Raw genomic sequence first — 6356 nt, forward strand, 5'->3', positions numbered from 1 at the left:
AGTTCTTACATAAACTTGATGTATTTGTCCATAAAAGTTTAAAAACGTTTGAAATGCTGATTAATTTTATTCCAGTAAACACTGAAGTGGCAAACTGTGAAAAATCGAAATTTGTCTCAAAACTTTTGTCCTTGACTACAGTATCTCCGTCAATGTGTAATTTTATGTATGAATTTCAGTATATGTGGATTGATGCTGTAATAATAACTGCTCTCAGTAGTTGTCGATGCTGTCCAGAAACTAGGGAGCTTTTATAAGGGGCTATTTCCAGGAAGTGAGGCACAGTGTGGCTAAGACATATGGCAGGTAGAAGTCCCCTTCTGTGGCGCTAAAGAGTTACCAAAAGGCCTGACAAAGGTGTGAGCTCCAGCGGAGTCTGTAATGAATGCTGCAGAGAAGGTGCTTGTTCCTGGCATGGTTATAGCATGTTCCATCTCAACCTCTCTGAGATCTGCATTAGCAGATGGGAGACCATGAAGGACAACGACGGGGTGTAGTGTATGAGACATATTAATGGACTTTGTGGGTGAGGTGTAAGTGTATGTTACTGTGGGCGTATGGTTGTTGGCATTGTGATGCTGGATGTCTTGTTGATATGACGTGTGTGGGTTGTGTTGTACTTTGAGGTTTTGTGTCTTTCTTAATCATTACACTTTGAATAGCAAGTTAGAAAGTGGTCATAGGGCTCTGATGCTTGGTGGTGCTGAGTATGGACTGGACTGCCACATTCCTGCCCCTTAAGACATCAATTGCGTTGTGTATATAGTGTTGTGCGCCTTTTGCATATCTAGTGAAGTGTGATATGTTTACTTGTGTAATGTATTGTGATGTGATAATGTATAGTGCAGGAGTAATGTAGAGGTAATGCGTAAGTGTAACATATATAATGTGGATAGTGTAGGATAAGACATAGATAGTGACATTAGGGTATAGTATACGATGTAGATAGCTGACTGTAAAATAGTGTTTCGTAGGGAAGGTCTGCCCAGCAACAGACAGCAGGGTAAATGAGAGTTAAGAGTTTGGACTAGCCCACAGTGGAACTAGTGCTAGGGAAAGCTGATTACTTCCTGATAGTTAGTCAGATAGGAGTTAGACTTTGGAGAGTAACAAGTTGCAGTGCTGCCAAGGGGTGATCTACAGCTAGAAGAGACTGGAGCGAGGAATAACGGGACCCTAAAGAGAGTTACTGACGAGACTGAGAGACCTTGCAGAATCATAGAATGTTAGAGTTGGTAGGGACCTCCAGGGTCATCGTGGCCAACCCACTCCTTAATGCAGGATCGACAGAAGGCGTTGTCGGATAAGAAGCCAAAATACGAGAAACCCGGGCGTTTGCTTGTGCCGAAGATAATGAACTAAAACAGAACTGAGAACGTGGGACTAGCGGTGGTCCCGAGCGGTAGATCCAGGGCATCCATAGTGATAGGACACGGAAACGCTGAGCGAGTAGAGATAAACTCACTGATCAGGACTGTGGCTTCAAAGTTGGGTTGTGGTGATATAGAAATGAAACAGATAAGCTGCAGAGTCCAGGAATAGCCTACAGAGGAAGGATACAATAGTGGGAATGAAAAGGCTTCTTACTGGTGAAGGAAATGTGCTTAAGACTGTGTACCCACTATCCCTTGTACATAACCCTTATTAAGTTCAGTAAAGTCTCCATGTTTCAACGGATGCTTCCTTTATTAATATGTGGAATTTGTGGTCCTGGTTGGCCAACACCATCAACAAAAGGCAGCTTGCACAGGTGCAAGGCCCACACAACCCCCACTCCCAGCCAGGACTCACACTTTCATGTAGTGCACTGGGGCGTGACAGAAGATGAATGCCTCGCCCACGCAGCACTACAGTGCTTCTTTGCTCTCACTGCTGGCAATGGGTTCTGGAGAAGCTCAGAGCTGGAACGGGTGGGGATTGTGACCAGCCCAGGGGATGGGGATGACTCCGTACCCTGGCCTTTAGCCTGGCCTTAGGGATGTCATGGTGGTCGGCTCCCGGGCCCGTACGCTGGGGTCACTCTTTAAAAGGGTGGATAATTGTTAATTTTATAAAAGTTCGTGACGCCACCTGTAGTTTCTGGTGAGAATCACCAGCGCTGCGTCAGTCCACTGAGGCCGGTGATAAGGCAGCTCGATGGTATAGCTCCCCACCGGTGGAGCTAGGCCTCAGGGCAGCGTGTGCAGGGGGAATGCAGGACAGGCGAGACCCAGTCGGGTCAGAGCAAGAAAAGAGACAGACACGATAGTCACTTCAGTACCTTTTATTGATGGAAATTCTGGCACATCCCGGAGTACTGTAGGGTGAAGGGTGAATATCAGGATCCTCCCCAATGAGCGGGTTTAGGGCCTCCTGTTTCTTGTCTCTGCGTAGTAAGTTTCTGACCTGCCTGGAGCTAGGCCTAACTTTGTCTCTGTCCTGCGCTGGCTGACCTTGTGGTAGGGCCTTTTCTTGGAGTACACGCTCTTCAGCTTGCGGGGCCTATGTGTCTCCTGGCTCTGTTACGTATCAGCACTTTAGCGATCCTGGGACTTGTTGTTCTCCAGGGATTCCGGTTATGTCTTACTGGGTCATAGAGATCCCGGTAAGCTTCGGACCTGGTGTCCGGTAAATTCTTCGGGGTGAGCTAGTTAAGCTCCTCTGCCCCCTATGTACTAATTCTCCACTCGCCTTTGGCCTACTCGGGCCCTCACTAGGCTATACACACTAACAGCAGCTTGCCGCGCTTCACCAATCTTATGGTGCCGGCACACCTAAAGCTAACCACTCTGAGCTACACTGAGTCTTGGTCTGGATAAGCTCCACTGCAGGATAGCAATTGCAGGAGCTGGAACAGGCTTTTGTCCTCTGAGGTAACTCTTCTCAGACTGTACTGGACTCACTGCTAAACCAGAATAGACTAACTGCTGCCTGGCTCCACCTTCCCTTTTTATCTCCCTAACGGGCTCCCTCTGCTGGTCTGAGGTGGAAGGTGGAGATGTGTGAATGTTTATGTGGGCCTCTTGTGGAGGAATCCATCAATGCACTCTTCCAGGATCTGTGATACCAAGCGCAGCTGGGTGTCACAATTGCACTTTAGCAGAAATAATGTAGCGATAGAGAAGGTGCAAAAGGTGAAGAAAGGTTGAACCTGATGGATCTATGTTTTTTTTCAACCTATGTAGCTATGTCAGCACATGCACATATAACGTTTTTTCAGGCTGATTCCACTCCAAAAACTGAAAGCCAGGAAAAGCGCTACCTAAAAGACTGAACATATGATTTTCTATGTAAAATCTACTTACTGTTCATATGTTCAGTCTTTTGAGCGTCTTTTAACCGCTTCAGTTTTCTAAAGACGCCAAGAGGTTAAAAGATGTGATGTGTCCATTCTTCTGGAGCTTTTTGCTCTGAAGATGCTCCATACTTTATAATACAAGTCGAAAGATTCCCGGGTGTCTTTTTGAGCATTTTGTCAGTGTATTTGTTTGAAAAACACTCTACTGGTTTCTTCATTGTTCAGTGGCGTTAAAAAAAAATACAAAAAAAAAAAGAAAATGCCCCAAAAACGCTAAAAAAAAGTTAATGGTCGAAAATATTGAAAACTCGCTCAGGAACCTGCAAGAAAGAAAACACTAAAAAATACCCTTCAAGAAAAATGATATGGTGTATCTTGAAGTGTCTTCCTCTTGAAGAACTCAGGGGTTTCAATAATTTGAAAAAGACATGGTGTGCACAAAGCCAAAGGGATATTTGGCTGCTTGGTAGTGGTGGGCTGAGTTTGTTGTCAGCATTGCAGAGAGGTTAGTTTTAAGGATATGAGATATATCAGGCGGGAGGGACGATAATTTTGGTTGGGTGGTGCTGGACTAAGACCCAGCTACATCTATATCCAAGTGGATAGCTTTGTAGAGTTTGCTGGGGCTATGGGAAATAGTCATCTGAGGGAACCAGTGGAAAGCGAGGGTGGTGAACTCAAACTGTAGATTTGTAGAGACTGCAGTGAGGTCTGGTTGCAATACAGGGCTGGGATGTGGCCTGGAAATATAGTCTTGGACTATACTGGACTGTGTGGAGTGGATGGAGGGAGAAGTAGTCTACTGTAGGTTTAGGTGGAAGCATGCCTCACTTGATGGAGCCTGAAAACACAGGTGGGAGAAAAAGCCCTTGGAGACCAAACTCTTGAGACATCAGGAATGGTGACAGAGGGACAGGGACTTGTACCAAATGTGTGGAACCTTTGAGATGTGGACAACCATAATGAAAAAAAAACCTCTTTGGGACTGAAAACTGGAGAAGCAAATGCATAGCGGTGCATAAGACTTGTTCGGACGAGGGTATAATCGATCCATGTTCTATCAGTATGTAAAACAAGTAGAATGCAGATACCACACTGACCAATGCAAGTCAATGTGGCAATTCACATGATCACTTTTTACATACGGACTGATGGTCAGTTTGTAAAAATTTGCAGCATGCATTGCTTCGATCCGTATTTCGAATCAGACTTGCCCATTATAAGTCAATGGGTGCGTAAAAAACGGGCTTACCATCCATATGCCTGCTGTTATTTACACAGAAAACTGTATTTTGCCTTTTATGATTTATTAAACTGTTGGTATAAAACCAGATGTCATATGGATGCAAAAAATGGAAATAAGATTACACATGGACTATGTAAAAAAGTAAATATTTTCGTGCGATTTTTTTGAGCTATGTTTACACCAAAAACTGCCGTTAACTAATTGATAATTAGGATATTGTGGGATATTGTGTCTATTAAAGGGCCAAATACTAAAATGCTTTGATTTCCACATTTTTTACGGAATACATTGGGTACAGAAAGTATTCAGACCCCTTTATATTTTTCACTATTTGTTTCATTGCAGCCATTTGGTAAATTCTAAAAAGTTCATTTTTTTCTCATTAATGTACACTCTGCACCCTATATTGACTGAAAAAAACAGAAATGTAGAAATTTTTGCAAATTTATTAAAAAAGAAAAACTGAAATATCACATGGTCATAAGTATTCAGACCCTTTGCTCAGACACTCATATTTAATTCACATGCTGTCCATTTCCTTGTGATCCTCCTTGAGATGGTTCTGCTCCTTCATTGGAGTCCAAATGTGTTTAATTAAACTGATAGGACTTGATTTGGAAAGGCACACACCTGTCTATACAAGACCTCACAGCTCACAGTGCATGTCAGACCAAATGAGAATCATGAGCTCAAAGGAACTGCCCAAGGAGCTCAGAGACAGAAATGTGGCAAGGCACAGATCTGGCCAAGGTTACAAAAGAATTTCTGCATTACTCAAGGTTCCTAAGAGCACAGTGGCAACCATAATCCTTAAATGAAAGACATTTGGGACCACCAGAAGTCTTCCTAGACCTGTCCGTCCAGCCAAACTGAGCAATAGTGGGAGAAGAGCCTTGGTGAGAGAGGTAAAGAAGAACCCCAAGATCACTGTGGCTGAGCTCCAGAGGTGCAGTAGGGAGATGGGAGAAAGTTCCACAAAGTGCAGAGTGTACTTTAATGAGGAAAAAAAAAACTTTTTAGAATTTACCAAATGGCTGCAATGAAACAAAGAGTGAAAAATGTAAAGGGGTCTGAATACTTTCTGTACCCACTGTAGTTGTGGCCTGTGGAGCTGAATTGTTTAAATGCATTTTTCCAAGATTTTCTTTATTTACTGCTCAAACAGTCCATGTTTCAAGCTCAATAAAATAAATAAAAAGACAAAAACATCTCCTTTATTTCTCTCTCAATCTGCTCCATAAACCCTTTCATAGAAGCATAGGGCATAACTAGTAGACTTGCGGTGCCTGTAATAGAAGATGCATCAATTCTTATCCCAGTATGACTGCTCACATCACACTGTACATTCCTGTCTGGTGCTTCTATGTGGGCGCTGAGGGCAGCGGGAGCAGCTGAGTCATAGGGTAGTGTAGTGGGAGCCGCTCTCTGATGCACCGCCGAGTGCAGGCACAATGCAGTACACCTCCCCCTTCCCCCAGTGCTTTGATGAATGAGCTGAGTGCAGCCGGTTCCACTGGACACAGGAGCCACTGATCTGATAGGTGATCCCTGGAGAAGGAGGAGACCTGTAGGCCAGAAGTAAGTGGGAAGCACCACGTACACCACAGCACATCGGGACAGTGACACGATTTGTCTGTAGGATGTAAGAGTGGGCAGGGGCAGCGCTCACCCATGACTACCTCGTTTGGGCACCTTACAGTAGCACGTAGTTATCCAACACACGGTGGCAGTATTCTGGCTACAAACCGGCACGGGACACGATTAAGGCATTTATATATATATATTAAGTCGTTTCCTGACAATGTTACAAAGTCATATATTTTTTTAAAGATG

This window comes from Phyllobates terribilis, unplaced genomic scaffold, assembly GCF_046119375.1.
Source record: "Phyllobates terribilis strain yellow unplaced genomic scaffold, ASM4611937v1 Scaffold_4__5_contigs__length_816908805, whole genome shotgun sequence".
Taxonomy (NCBI): Eukaryota; Metazoa; Chordata; class Amphibia; order Anura; family Dendrobatidae; genus Phyllobates; species Phyllobates terribilis.